Raw genomic sequence first — 16,265 nt, 5'->3', positions numbered from 1 at the left:
ACTAAGTGTCCAGGGTTTTCTGAAGTCCTACTGCTGTTTATAACCAGGTGTAGGCCAGTAGGACAAAACATTTGCTTTAACTAATAACTGTCCAGATTTCTTGGAGTTAAAAGATAAGTTCTTCATTATTCTAAGTGTTGACCTAAGAAATTATTGAAAATAAGAATTGTTCTAATTTACTTATTGAATTGCCCAGTTCTTACAATGGCCTGACATGAAAGGTGATTTAAAAGATTGCATTTAAGTTTGGACATATAGCCTTCATCCTGCTGTTTCATCACTGACCTCTTATAGGATAAACATGTTCAACCATTTTGAGTTTCTGAATGGGAGTGCTCCTTATAGTATTTTCCTCTTATAAATTTCTTGCCAACTCACTCCAGTTACAATGCAGGTAGAAATTTATAAATTTCTCCAAGAATTTATTTTTATTTTTATGAATCTTACTGATTTTGTTTTAATACCGAGGACTTTATCAAATTCGTAGACATTTGATAGAGTAAAAAACAAAAGCATAATTAGGAAAAATCCAAAAACCTCAAATAGAAAATAAGATACTATGTTGTTAGGAACAGAAATTAGCACAAATAGACTGAAAAGCTGACCACCATTGTAAACTGAGCTTTTAACTATGTGAGTCACCAGGAAAAGGAGGATTACCTGACTCAGGGGTCATCTCCTCTTTCTTTGCCTTTTTAAAACAATCTCGAAAATTAAAGAAAGGTTGAAATGACAATAAAAATAATTTATTTCCCAAACCATTTGAGAGTAGTTGCCAACACAATGCAATGTCTCCCCCAAATCCTCTAGTATTTCCTACAAACATATATCCAAATATAATCATGAAAATCAGGAAATTAACACTGACACATTACTACAGTGCTACTAATCCTCAGACCCCTTTCAAGTTTTGTCAATTATCCCAATCATGTCCTTCATAATAAAAGGATCAGCCCAGTGTCACATGTTGCATTTAGTTGTCCTGTCTCTTTAGTTTTTTAATCTGGAAAATTTTCTCAGGCTTCTCTTGAATTTCATGAACTAGAAAAATTCAAAGGATATTATGGATCAGTTATTTTGTAGGATTTAGTTGTTTGTATTTGTCTCATGATTATTCAGGATATGTGTAGTTGGCAGGAATAACACATTGGTGAAGCTCTGTTCTTCTCACTGCTTGCTATCAAACAATTTAGGCAAACTTTTAACTTGTAACCTTACTGGAATATTATTTTACTCATTTGATTAAGGTGTATCACCCAGTCCTCTCCAATGTAAAGTTATTTTTTTCTCCTTCATTATTAATAATTTTTGTGGTAAGGCACTTTTTAATTATGTAAATATCCTGTTCCTCATCAAACATAATTTATTCAATTTAATTATTTAAATCAGTATGAACTCATAGACTCCTATTTTATTCAATTGACTATAATATGTTTCTACCATTATTTATTTTGAGGCTTAGACTGTTCAAGATTTGTCCAGTGGAAACCCCTTCAGTTTGGCTTCTATAGCCTTTGATGTTTCCCAATTATTCTTTTATATCTCCCTTCTTTTTTCTTTTTAACATCTTTATTGGAGTATAATTGCTTTACAATGGTGTGTTAGTTTCTGCTTTATAACAAAGTGAATCAGCTATACATATACATACATCCCCATATCTCCTCCCTCTTGCGTCTCCCTCCCTTCCACGTTCCCTACCCCACCCCTCCTCTAGGTGGTCACAAAGCACGGAGCTGATCTCCCTGTGCTAAGCGGCTGCTTCCCACCAGCTGTCTATTTTACATTTGGTAGTGTATATATGTCCATGCCACTCTCTCACTTCGTCCCAGCTTACCCTTCGCCCTCCCCGTGTCCTCAAGTCCATTCTCTACTTCTGAGTCTTTATTCCTGTCTTGCCCCTAGGTTCGTCAAAACCCTTTTTTTTTTTAAGATTCCACATATATGTGTTAGCATACGGTATTTGTTTTTCTCTTTCTGACTTATTTCACTCTGTATGACAGACTCTAGGTCCATCCACCTCACTACAAATAACTCAATTTCATTTCCTTTTATGGTTGATCCCTTACTTCTTGAAACAATAATATGTTCTAGGGTCATCTTACTATTTTCCCTGTAGTAGCTCTGGAATCAGCCATTTCTCCAAAGAACTTAGTTCCTTCAGTTGGAGAGCTGTATTTAGAAACCAAGATCTGGACACTAGGTGTATTCATTGCTGTTGGGAAGTAGTAGTCCCAGGTACTCTCAATAGGCAGAGCTAGGGGATTTATGTACATATATACATACATACATATGAAAGCACATATTCATAACCATTTACACATATTCATAAACACATATTCATAAACATATGCATACATATTGTTTATGTTTATTTCTGTAATGTCTCTATATTGAAAATCATGTGCTCACATTAACATCCTCCATTCCCTTTCAACACCCTTTCATTCTAGTTTTTGCCCTTTTCATATTTTAACTCCCTCCACAGATATTAAAAAAACACTGATTACCATATCCTTAATATCCTTACATATTTGATCAATCTTCCTGTATTTAAGTAAATTCTTGTAGCTGCCACTTTCCCATCCCACACATTTTCTCCACCTGGCATGGGTTATGATTATCTGTACAGAGTGGTTGCCAAGGCCACTTCCTCATGTGGATGCCCTTTCACACGAATCAGACTTCAGCAGCCAACTCCAGGCTCCCTTATGCAGACATCCTCTCCCCTTTCTCAGACTCTGAGACCCAATGCCAAGTCATGTGGTTCCTTGAATGCCCACCTCCCCCATGCTGACAAAGGGTTATTTTAAATCACTGAATGGACTAATTCATTCAAGAAGGGAAGGGATCACAACACTGTAAAGCAATTATACTCCAATAAAGATATTTTTAAAAAAAAAAGAAGGGAAGGGACAAGGAAGGGGATGAAGAAAGGGAGGTGGACAGGGATGAACAGGTATCTTTTTTTTCCTAAACAATATTTGAAGAGGTCCTTCATTTAGAAGTTACAAAGACATTATGAAGTATCAGCTGAAGAACTGAAATGACGACATATATTTACACATCTATATCCCTACATCTATGACACACAATGTACACCTAATTTTATAGCAACCAAAATATAATTTAACAAAACATATGATGCTTAGCCATACACTTTAATACTCAGCAACTTAAAAAAATATGCAGTGCCATTTGGCTGTTAACTATCAGTCCATTTATATGAATGGATTTGTAAAACTCCTAGCCAAGAGTGCTTGGCATAGCATCTCTACTGGTCCTTACTGGATCCTCTTCTTCTTTTGTCACTCTTTTCAGTCATTTGTTGATTCTCGATTGTATCTCATTGGTGATTTGCATGACCATTGGTAATCATATCTGGGCAAATACCCCAGCTTGGTGTCTCTAAAAGGGCTGACTGAAAACCATTTGCAACAGAATCAACTGAGGTACTTGATAAAATTCAGGTCCACAGGCCCTGTTGTGATTTCCTGCTCAGAAGCTCTTTAGAGAGTAATGAGTATTTGGAAAATACCTTAGCTAATTCTCACACATTAACACTGAAACCATGGTGTAGTTTGCATGTCTACAAACTTCCTCAAAGTTCACGGTTTAAAACACATAGGTCTCACCAACTACAGTTCTTTTATTTTAGCTTCATCAATTCACATTTGTTATTTAACCAACTTGGAAATTGCTAGATGTGTGAATAGCCGCCAAAGTAAAATGTATCTATCTTTTGCAAAAATGTCTTCTACCAAATGTCTCTACAAAATGAAATGTAAATAACTTCTAAGATCTTGCTTGGAGGTATCTTACAGATTTTTAAAATCTTCCAGGTTTTAGGGAATAGCAAGTGCAAAGGCCCTGATGTTGGGAAAGCCACTGCAGAAAGAAAATCTGGATGTGTGTGTGTGAGAATAGTAGTAGTAAACGAGTTTGGAGTAGGGCAGAAGAAATATTGAATAAAGCATGTAGGACAGGTAAAAAGTTTAATTTTTATTCTAAAGTGATGGGAATGGGTTCTGCGAAATAATGTGATATGATTTATGGGTTTTTTAAAAAGATTATCTGGCTATTGTATTGGTTATAGACTATAAGAATTGGGGCAGGAGGGGAAGAAGGAGGTTGTGGAAGAGGCTGCCTATTGCATTAGATGAGGCAAGCAATGATGGCTTGGAGTAAGTAAAGATGGCAAGAGTAAGGTGAGAGGTAGGTGGATTCAGAATGTATTTTCAAGTTAGAGCTGGCAAGAATTTCTGATGGACTGGACATAGGAATTGTGGGAAAGTGAGAGTTTAAGGATGAAACTAACATTTTTGGCCTGAGCAACTGTATGAGTTATGGAGCCAGGAAAAACTGGAGTGCAATGGAAGGATCAAAGCAAAATATTTAGTTTTATGTGCTACATTTGAAATGTCTATTATGCATAGATTGGAGATATTTAGTGGGAAATTGGAATTAGGAGTCTGGAGGTTAGGTGAGTGGTTAGGGCTAGAAGTATGAATTGGGGAGTCATAAGTCATCTTCCCATTAAAGTAATGGGACTAGATTAAAACTCATGAGTAGTGAGGATAGATGGAGAGTGAAGGGGGCCAGGAATGAGCATTAGGGCATTCTAATAGACGTTGAGGGATGGGAGGCATCACTAAGGGATGGGAGGCCAAGGAATGGTGAGTGAGGCGGGGAGAAATCTAGGAGAGGATGGTGTCCTGGTAGCCAGTGAAACAAAATATTCATTCTGGAAATTATAAAGTTCATTTTCCCAAGTTTCTTGAATTGATCATTTGAAACTTGGTATTTGAAAAAGAGCTTTAGCAAACAGAAAACAGAATAATTTTCTATCACAAGTGATTGATTGCAGTAGCATGGGGAATGGAAAAGTTGTGAAAAGGGAATCAAGAATTTATGTAAAAGACAATTTTAAACAAAAGTATTCATTTAAAAAACAAGTACACAGGGCTTCCCTGGTGGCGCAGTGGTTGAGAGTCCGCCTGCCGATGCAGGGGACATGGGTTCGTGCCCTGGTCCGGGAGGATCCCACATGCCGCAGAGCAGCTAGGCCCGTGAGCCATGGCCGCTGAGCCTGCACGTCCGGAGCCTGTGCTCCGCAACGGGAGAGGCCACAGCAGTGAGAGACCTGCGTACCCCCCCCCCAAAAAAAAAAAAACAGGTACACAATATTTAGACATTATATTTTGTCTTTGTGTCAACAGCAGCTACAGCATGCTGTAAGTGAAAGAGGAAGGATTACAGTTTAATATCAAATCAGGGAAAAAGGTGAAATACTTGAATTCTTTGTAGATTTTTAATAGATTTCAAACCGTTATTGGTTTTGAATAATGTCATATTTCAAACATAATTTTCTAAATAATTATAACAGTTTTAGAATCAGAATAAACCTTATATAAACCTTATTTAAATGCACATATATTTCATTTTTATGGGTAAAACTAGGACTCTGGTCTTCTGATTACCAGTACTATTTCTTATTGCAACACACTGTTTAAATGTATAGATGATTGAAAAAAAGTGTACCAGTGATCTCTTAAATGTTTTACAAAATATTAAGTAATTAAAATTAGGGGAAATAAAGCTCATGAGGATTAAATTACAGGAAGAGTTTATAAGAGGGCAAAGAATTAGGAGATATATTTCCACACGGATAAATATGAGATTTTAGGAGAAAATGACCAAAACTGCATTTATAAGGTCATGATACTAGCTAAATAAAATAAAGACAACCATCATGTGAATAACATATAATTCTGAAGGTGAATTTTGAATATGGAGAATGATACAGATTAACATCTGATTATAGTAAAAATCAGATAGGCAGGGTAACAAGGTCTTCTTCATCCAATCACAGCTTATCAGGAATAAGGGAACCTCTTGATACTTTGGTATGTGCCATTTTAGGACAATGACCTTGCTACAAAGTGAACACTTGATGCAAGAAATAGTTTAGAAACATAAATATGATTCAAGAAATTCATGGATGGTGAAAGCTATGTTGGATTATTTCAAAAAGTTAGGGATGGGCTTCCCTGGTGGCGCAGTGGTTGAGAGTCCACCTGCTGATGCAGGGGACACGGGTTCGTGTCCTGGTCCGGGAAGATCCCACATGCCGCGGAGCGGCTGGGCCCGTGAGCCATGGCCGCTGAGCCTGCGGGTCCGGAGCCTGTGCTCCACAACGGGAGAGGCCACAACAGTGAGAGGCCCGTGTACAGCAAAAAAAAAAAAAAAGTTAGGGATGACTAGGTTAAATAACTTCTCTTTTTAATAACAGAATAACTGTCACATGAAAGATCTCACTATGCCACCGACAAAGATAAAATCCCGGGACGGCATGGCTTCACATTCTAATAGTCAGTCTAGAGCTACAATGTCCAGTATAGTATCCGTTAGTCACAAGTGGCTATTAAATACTTGAAATGTGGGCAAGTTTGACTTAGAAACTGAAATTTGAATTTTATTGAATTTTATTGAATTTTCATTTAAAAATTTAAAAACACATGTGACTAATGGCTATAGTTTTTGACAGCACTAAGAACATTTCCATTATGGAAAGTTCTATTGACCAGAGCTGACCCATAACATTTTTATTTAATTTTACATTTATTCCTCTTTTCTAAGAAAATTCTCTCTCTTACTAATAAACAATATTAGCAAGATGGCTAGATATAAGCTCAAGATGCAAAAATCTATTGGATTTCCATAATCTAGGAACAAAGAGAGAGCTTAAAAATTATTTAAAATGGAAAAAAAAACTACCTAGGAATAAATCTAAATAATGATGTACAAGATATTTATGGAGAAAATAAAACCTTATTGAAAGATATTAAAGAAGTATTAAATAAATGGAGAGATACATCTTGTTTATGGATAGAAAAGACTCATCATAATGATGTAAATTTTCCCCAACTTAATTTATACATTCAATACAATTACAATAAAAATACTTAACAGAGGTTTTAGAGAATTGCCAATTCTGAAATTTATGTGAATGGTCAAGAACAGCTCAGACACACCTAAAAAATCCATTCATTCCAAAATGGTCCTGGAAAGCTTAATGATTCATAAGAAAACAAAGAAATTGGATAATACAGACAAGTCGATTGTAAGTGCATTAATGGCTTGAATATAAAACAAAGATACACTAGAACTTTCAGAAGAAAATCTACTATATCTGGGTAGCATTAAACTAGGGAAGGACATTTTAAGTAGAACAAAAAGGCACTAAGCTAAAAGATACATTTGATTTCATTAAAATTGAGAGCTGCTATTTATCACAAGACTACATTAAAAAAGTGAGAAAGTATGAAATAACTTATTTGTGTCATATATAGCTGACCGAGGATTATTTGCTTGTATTTAAAGAACAATAGAAATAAGTAAGAAAAAGATAAACAGTAGAAAAATGGACAAAAGATATTCTCTGGACTTTCACAGAATAGGAAACATAGGCAACTATTAAACTAATGAAAGGATTCTCAACCTATCGGTAATTAGGGAAATACAAATTAAAATTGTTATGGACTGAATTGTGTTCCCTAAAATTCATATGTTGATGCCCCATCTCCCAATGTGGCTGTTTGGAAACAGGGACTTTAAAAACATAATTATGGGGCTTCCCTGGTGGCGCAGTGGTTGAGAGTCCGCCTGCAGATGCAGGAGACGCGGGTTCGTGCCCTGGTCCGGGAAGATCCCACATGCCGTGGAGCGGCTGGGCCCGTGAGCCATGGCCGCTGGGCCTGCGCGTCCGGAGCCTGTGCTCCGCAATGGGAGAGGCCACAACAGTGAGAGGCCCGCATACCGCAAAAAAAACAAAACAAAACAAAACAAAAACATAATTATGGTTAAATGAGGTCATAATGGTGGGGCCCTAACTGATATGACTGGTGTCCTTGTAAGAAGAGGAAGAGATACGAGGGATGTATACACACAGAGAAAAGGCCATGTGAGGACATAGCAAGAAAGCAGTGGTCATCTGCAAGTCAAGGAAAGAGGCCTCAGGAGGACCCAAAACTGCCAACATCTTGATCCTGGACTTCCAGCCTCCAGAACTGTGAGAAGATAAATCTCTTGTTTTTTAAGCCACTGATGATATCAATTTTATAAATCTCAATAATAAGCAAAATCAGATAAAAATTATGTGGATGTTGAACATAAAGCCAAGATCAGAGTGATTTCTTTGGTGAAAGCAGGAAGGTGGGATCAGGGTAGAGAACAGAGAGAAGACTCAGCAGTTTTGATTCTAGTTCTTAGTTTTGGTGGTGTGTTTGCAGTTTTTATTATTCCTCATAACTTACATACAATTAAATATATTCTTTTGTATATTATCTAATTATATTTAAAAAATCAAAATCCATTACATACCAAAGATAACCCCTAGACATTAGTTATAGAGAGTCCACTTTGAAACAACATACATAGTTGCTCATAAATCTTCTGTAGTTGAAAGCTTTTAGCTATGAAATTCTTCCCCCTTCATGTGAGGACTTTATGTTCCATAATGAAGGAAAATTGTTCCTACTTTGGGACAATTTGCCTTCTTTATTAAAGTGATACTAGTCCTTTGGCTGTGTAGAAATTTTAAAAACAACTGATAACTACATCTACTGCCTGCAAGAGAATAAAGGAAAAGGAGCAGAGGAGGCAATCTCATACATTATTGATAAACACATACAAAGACAATATTGGTACAAAGCTATTTCTCCATATAGCAACTCTGAATTTTATTAATAAATACATATATATATATCAAACATTAATAAAAGAATAAAATTATCCAATATGAGTACATTTGCTCTTTTTTTGCAATTAGTTCCAGGATTCTATTATAGATTATTACTTCATATCTGCGAGAGTTGGGTGTGTGTTTGTGTGTTTGGTTTTGTGGAAGCTGCATTGTGCTAAATTTTACATCTCTTTCTTGAATTAAATGGCTTTTGTTATCCCTTGGGAATACTGAAGATAGCAACAGCAGACTACTACCTACCTGTGGAAAAGTATAAATAGCAATTTTAGCTGCTAGTGATTTTGAAATTGCCCTTAACTTTGTTTTATAAAAATGCTCCAAGAATTACGTTTTGCAAATCCACAGATTTACTATCCATATTCAGGTCATTTATGTGGACAAAAATGTAGCCTGCCTTATCAGTAACAAAGGATGTTATAGCCATCAAGCCATCAGCCACTGAAGCCAACCCCAAAGCTGCACCCTGAGGGGATTCAGGATGGAGAAAACAGGATACTGGCCCTAGATAATTAAAGTGCATATCAAGGGAATGATTTCCATAAGACCGGATTCTTGCATCTCACCATACATAGAAAAGTGCTAAATTTATTAACTTAAGATGTCTAGTTTCTTTAATTAACAGTAATCTTTTGATGTTCCCACTACCTGGGTTCTTTTTTGCAAGAACCCCTAAATATCCTGTGCCCTCCCTTACCTCTTCAGAACAGTCCCTCAGAGATATCTGAGAGGTTGTCTCCTGACTTAAGTCCTCAGTATGTCCTCCAAATAAAACATAATTCTCAACTTTGAGGCTGTGCATTTTTTTTCAGTCAACATTTAATTGTATGGCTCATGTAGGTACTATGCCTAAATGTAATGGGATGAGCTGTAAATTATTAAAACTAGATAAATTCTGTCAGCTGTCAGCTCTACCACTAGCTGAGATCCAGGCTTTCATCTCTGGATACTTCTGTCATAGACCTTGGCAGATATGGGGTCTGTGTTGGTCTTAAAATTATTCTTAGAATTGTGGGGACTCATTCATTCTTTCAACACATTTTACTGCTTATATTCTATGTGTCAGTTACAGTGCTGGGTCTTGAAATACAGAAGTCAACACACGAAAATACAAGGATGAAACACATTTTCTACCATATTAACCTTTTTCATTCATTAATTCATCCCTAAGTCATTCAACACGCGTCTTCTTATTAAATACTGATGAAGGGTCAAATGCTATGCTAAACACTGAGTATATAACTGCAAATGAGATGGATAGGCCCTGATTTTGATGTCACTACTATCTTTTGTCCTGCCATATAATGGGACAACTTCATTATTCCCTTTACCCTAAGTTTTTTTTTTTTTTTTTTTTTTTTTTTTTTTTTTGCGGTACGCGGGCCTCTCCCTGTTGTGGCCTCTCCCGTTGCGGAGCACAGGCTCCGGACGCGCAGGCTCAGCGGCCATGGCTCACAGGGCCCAGCCGCTCCACGACATGTGGGATCTTCCCGGACCAGGGCACGAACCCGCATCCCCTGCATCGGCAGGCGGACTCTCAACCACTGCGCCACCAGGGAAGCCCCCCTTTACCCTAAGTTTTTATCACAAATTGCTAATGAAAATAAAACTGTTAGTGGAGTTTCAACATGCATAGATTTGCATGCCCCATTCTCCTCCTTCTCGAACTCACTTTGTGCCAAGACCAAGAAGATGTGCCCCAATAGGAACCAAGCTGATTTTCTCACACTGACTGGGGCTATTGCTCACTTAGAAGACTTGATGCTTAATTTTGATAAGCAACTAGAAGATCATGGAGACAACCTATAAAAATGATTTGTCTTGGGAGAAAATACTAAAAAGGGTTAATGTGCTGTTCCACATGCCTAACCTCCTGGGATTAAACCATAGGCACCAAGATTACCAAGTGTACTTGGCAACAATGAGCTAAAAATGAAAAAAAAAAAGCATCATACTGTTATTGTATTCCTTTTCCCCCAAGGCACTCTCTGATAAACACCACAACCTCTAAGGGAATTGAGAATAGCTTCCTTGTGGGGTAGGTTATATATGCATCTTTTTCCAAGCAGTTAAATCATATCCAGCTATCAGCACACCTTACTTAAGGTGTTTGTAATGTCTGAGATTAAATGTTCCTACCTGATTGGAAACCTTCTTGTCCTCAATTCATTGGCTATACTGGATTGTTTTTCTTGGGTCAGACCTTCAGACTTCTACCAGAAATTGTTCCTTTGGGGAAACCAGGCCTTCCCAGAAACTCAGGAAACTGAAATGGAGACAGCAAGAGAGAAGGAAATTATTTGGATATATAGACCTCAATTATTTGGTTTTAAGTAAACGTCCAAGCAAACATCTTCTAAATGGTATAATAACTTTAGGGAAATTCATGGTTTATAAGTTTGTGTACTCATAAACTGAACATATTATGATAAGAGTACAGGTTGCATTTTGTGTCTTCAACTCAAGCAAAGACTTCAAAAAAGGCCCAGTTATCCTTTGTTCATTAAGACACAAAGAGAGGGCAAAAAGGGCAAGTTTCTAAGTCTTTAAATTTAAAAATTTCTAAGTCTTAAAATTTACTTCCTTTCTTCAGTCTTCATCAAGATCTTCAGGAAATTAACTTTACTAAAGTTAATTATTCATAAAATAAATATAGGAGCCTGCAGAAGACTATTTCACAGAGACCTGTAATGTACAATATCCATTGCATACATGCACCACGAGCTTGTCTTTTCTAGCACTGGCATACACAAAACTCTGTGTGTGTGTGTGTGTGTGTGTGCACACGTGTGTCTTTTTTTGTGTTTTTGTGATGGAGCCATAGGGAGAAAATAGATCTATTGGCTGCATTGCAGTGACTTAGAAAGATTTAAGGGTAAAGGAAAAGGCTACATCAAGTGAAGCAATAAAGTCATGAGGTTGTGGTTCCATAATAATAACAATAGCAGTCTTCTGAGTAACCAAGGGAGCAGGCTCCTCAAATTATAGTCACACCTGTTAGACCATCTGCCCATAAATTTCACACTATCATTAATGGAAAACAAATGGCACTGTCTCTCCTTCCCTTTATCCATTCAAGGTCATGCTCTTTCCTATCTGTTTAAAAATATTAGGATTTAGGAGGAGTGATACATAATGTGCCATGCCTTGGTGCTTGTACCAGTGACGGCTCTGTAAGGAGCACTGGATTGTTAGAAGGCTATAAATTGAATTCCCCTAGAAGCAGAACCCGAGGCAATACTTTGAATGCAAACTGTTCATCCAGGAGGTGCTTCCAGAAGAAGTGGAGTGGGAATTGAGAATGGAGGCATGGAAGGAAGACAACAGAGGTGCATTACTGAATAAATTACTCCTGCAGGGAACTGCTGCCAGTACTTCAGGGGAGTTCTGTGAAACTCTATAGAACATGTCTCAGAGTTATCCCAAGAATCGGTAAGAAAATTGAAGTACTTATCTTCCAGTCCCCTCTGTCCTTGGTTGAAAGCTACACCCAGATACATTAACTCCTGTACACTTCTGGCCTGCCCTAAGGTGGATAATTGCAGGTGATAGCACGATTCTATCAGCATATACTGGAATGATGAGTGCTGGGGAGATATGAGTGGAGCATTGAAACCATCTAATACAGTCGGGGCAGGAGATATTAATTACTGGCTTGCAAGTCCAAATGTATAACCTTAAATTCCTGGGTTAATGGTTTTACTTTGAGGTATTTAAGCATGATGTATGAGTCAAAATTCCCTCTATTAAATCAAGTTTAAGATCCTAAGTCCCTAATCTTCTGGAAAACTGTGGGTATCTTTTTTTTTTGCGGTACGCGGGCCTCTCTCTGTTGTGTCCTCTCCCGTTGCGGAGCACAGGCTCCGGACGCGCAGGCTCAGCGGCCATGGCTCACGGGCCCAGCCGCCCCGCGGCACGTGGGATCCTCCCGGACCGGGGCACGAACCCGCGTCCCCTGCGTCGGCAGGCGGACTCCCAACCACTGCACCACCAGGGAAGCCCCCTGTGGGTATCTTTTAACAGATTTTTGAAAAGTAACATGATTAAGATTTCAAATTGACCATTCATCCATTCACTCATTCAACAAACATTTATTGAACACCTAAAGTATGCCATGGGTTAAACTAGGCACCAGTGTTATTGTTACTAAAATCATTATCGTGCCACCTAGAATTCAATGTATTGTGACACTCAAATAAGAAAATCCAAAGTTACCATAAAAATTATTACAGAGTGCTATAGGAAGACATAGTAAGACCTTAATTCATGCTGTGGACAGTAGTATATGGGGGAGATCAGTAGGGCTTCCTGTAGAAGGCAATTGAAATGGATATGTAACATGAAGGAAGGGTGAATTTTTGAGGAAAAGAGAAGATAAATTCATGGTTGCCAGAAAATGAATGGTTAAGGATCAGTCCAGAAAGGGGTTCCATTCATAATCAGTATAAGAAATGCTCACTGGAGTGTAAGAAAAGAAGACAGTGGAGAAGGTGGTAGAAGCCAGATCACGAATGGTCCAAGTATGTATAGTAAGTGCTATGGTCTAGTCTTTGTGTTCCCCTCCAAATTCATACACTGGAATCTTAATTTCCGTAGGTGATAGTATTAATAGGTGGGGCCTTTGGGAAATGATTACGGTATTAGTGCTCTTTTAAAAGAGACCCCACAGAGCTCCCTAAGCTCTTCTGCCATGTGAGGATACAATGAGTAGTCTGTGACTCAGAAGAGGGCCCTCATCTGGCCATACTGGCACCCTATTCTTGAACTTGCAGCCTCCAGAACTGTGAGAAAAAAATTCCTGTTGTTTATGAGCCACCCAACCTGCAGTATAATCTTACAGCAGCCCAAAAGGACAAAGAGAGTTTGGATGTGAGATTGTACTCCAAGAAAGATGGGAATCCATTGAAGGATTTTAACTGGTAACTTAGAAGAGAGAAAAGTTTCATAACACGATCAGCTATTTTTATAAGAAAAATTTGTTTCATTTTCAGAAAGATCACTCTGGAAATACTGTGACTAGATTTTTGGAGAAGGGTGATGGCAGTCCCGGATATAGAAAGATGAGTTAGTAGTCCATTAATATAAGTCAAACAAGAAAGTGTGAAAATGTGTGAATTTGTGGCTGAGAGTTTTTTTCTTTCAGTACTTGAAAAATGTTATGTCAATGCTTCTGACTCCATAGTTTTAGACAAGAAATATGCTGTCATTGGAATTGGTGTTTCTCAATAAGTGATGCATTGTTTCTGCCTGTCCACTTTCGAGATTTTTTTTTTTTTGTCTCTACTTTTCAGAAGTTTAATTATGACGCATCTTGGCAAGGATACCTTTGTGTTTTTCCTCTTTGGGTTTGCTCAGATTCTTGAATTTGTGTTTATTATGTCTTCTAAAAAATTGGGAACTTTTTAGTCATTATTTCTTTGAATACTTTGTCAGTCCTACCTGCTCTCTTTTTTCCTTCTGGAACTTTGATGATATGAATGTTAGTGCTTTTGTTACTGTTTACAGGTTCTTGAGATCCTGTTCTTTCTCCCATCTCTACCCCTCAGTCTATTTTTCTCTGTACCTTTGGTACATTGTATTGATCTCTTCTAAGTTCATGATTCTATGCTTTGTAATCTCCACTCTACTCTGGAGCAAAGTTTTTTGATTGTTGTATTTTTCAGTTCTACTGTTCTCATTTGTTTTTATTGTTATAACTTCTAGTTCTTTGTTTACATTTTCTATTTTTACCATTTCTGTCAAGGAACACATAATTGCTAATTGAAGCATTTATGTGACAGCTTATTTAAAATCCTTGTCTGATAATTTCAATAGATGTTTTATCTCATTTATTCTGTGATTTCCTGGTTCTTGGTGTCATGAGTATTTTTCAAGTGTATTCTAAACATTGTGAGTTATTATATGACTCTGTATCCCATTTAATTTTATTATTACTTTTTAGAAGGAAGTCATCCTGTTTGAGGTGTAGTATGAGGACTGGGGGGTTACGTACAGATTTCCATTGGGCCCTACTGACAATACCCCAGCAAAAGTGGGCACTTACATTGTCTCACTGCAGACAGATCAAGTAGAAGTTCAGCTATCCTACTGGCCCTTCTGACACCTTCCCCCCAAAAGTGGGAACATTAATATCATGGTGTTGCCTTTTAGTAGGAGTGGAAGTTCATCTCCCCAGTAGATTTCTTGACACCAGGGGAGGGGAGAAGTGAAGTGTTTGCTGTCCTTCTCCCACTTCGTTCCATCTTGTTGATACCGGGTGTGGGTAGAGGGTCAGCTACCTGCTGGCCCCACTGACACCAGGGTAAGAGGAAGAGAACTGCCAACTAGCCCTGTTTGTGCCATCTCATTCTGTCTTACTGCCTCCGGATGGTTATGGGGATTCAGCACCCTGTTGGGTCTCTCTGACACCATGTGTTGGGTGTTAGTGGGGTGCCTACTCCCTCCAACCTGTAACATCCTATTCTTATTGATGTCAGGGAGAGACGGAGGCTAAATCCCACCATTGGACCCTACGACTGTGTGAGGGCAGCCCAGTGTTAACTAGCCTGTCAGGCACCACCTTTTAAAGTCTCTTTGCTAATGGAAAGGGGTGGAGGCTCAGCTCACCACTGGACCACACTGAAACAACCCTGGTGGGGAATCAGAGCGCTGCCTCTTCTGGAAGGCATGAGTGCGGTGGTGTAGAAGATCAAATCCTAGCTTGGCCCAACTGAAACCACAGGACATAGGGGATGGGTGCAATATTCCACTGGCACTTGGCTCGAGTAGTGTGTGTATTATTGCCCAAATGGTTTTCTGTTTTTAGCAACCCCTTTCCTCATACTTTGGCTAGGGGGAACAGGGTTTTTTTTTTTTTTTTTTTTGAAGCTTTTTTGTCTGTTGTTCTCTTGGTGGTTATTGATTGGGGGTTCCTGTAATAACCTCTCCAGGATGTATGGGAAGCAACAGGAAACACAGGGGACTCATCACCATGCTATTCCTCAAGTCCCAAAGTCCCTAGTTAAGTCTACCTTCTCATTTCCACCTTTCAGTGTCTTCCTATGTTTGTTTGTTGTTATGTTCAGGGTTTTAGTTTTTTTTTTTTTTGGTGGTACGCGGGCCTCTCACTGCTGGGGCCTCTCCCGCTGCGGAGCACAGGCTCCAGACGCGCGGGCCCAGCGGCCATGGCTCACGGGCCCAGCCGCTCCACGGCATGGGGGATCTTCCCGGACCGGGGCACGAACCCGTGTCCCCTGCATCCGCAGGCGGATTCTCAACCACTGCGCCACCAGGGAAGCCCAGGGTTTTAGTTTTAAGTGGGAGAACCTGGGAGAAATGGGCTACTTCATCTTCTTGGAAGCAGAGGTCTGGAGGCCTATTGATGTTAAAAAGTACTGCTGACTGTAAGTTAAAATTTGATGATATACACCTTGCCCTTTAAGAATTATTCTGCTAGATGATGTGGCTTCCCAAAGTTGCTACAATTTGATTTTCATACTTCTAAAAGTCAAGTGTTTTGCTGTTGAAA

At 38.5% G+C, this 16,265-nt stretch overlaps 1 protein-coding gene across 2 annotated transcripts in view; it reads right to left on the bottom strand.

The window, feature by feature from the left end:
* PKIA (cAMP-dependent protein kinase inhibitor alpha) overlaps positions 1-16,265 on the bottom strand; it is a 98,523-nt gene that overhangs the window by 23,696 nt on the left and 58,562 nt on the right. The window contains exon 2 of one of the 2 annotated variants that reach the window (XM_059042440.2): positions 10,898-11,024. The exons of the other annotated variant lie outside the window; for it this stretch is intronic. The gene's annotated coding sequence lies outside the window, so the exon portion shown is untranslated. The remainder of the gene's footprint in view (positions 1-10,897; positions 11,025-16,265) is intronic. 2 annotated transcript variants of the gene reach the window in all.

This window comes from Kogia breviceps, chromosome 17 (genome assembly GCF_026419965.1).
Source record: "Kogia breviceps isolate mKogBre1 chromosome 17, mKogBre1 haplotype 1, whole genome shotgun sequence".
Lineage (NCBI taxonomy): Eukaryota > Metazoa > Chordata > Mammalia > Artiodactyla > Physeteridae > Kogia > Kogia breviceps.
Note: the sequence above shows the minus strand (reverse complement) of the source record. Positions and strands in the feature narration are given on the sequence as shown.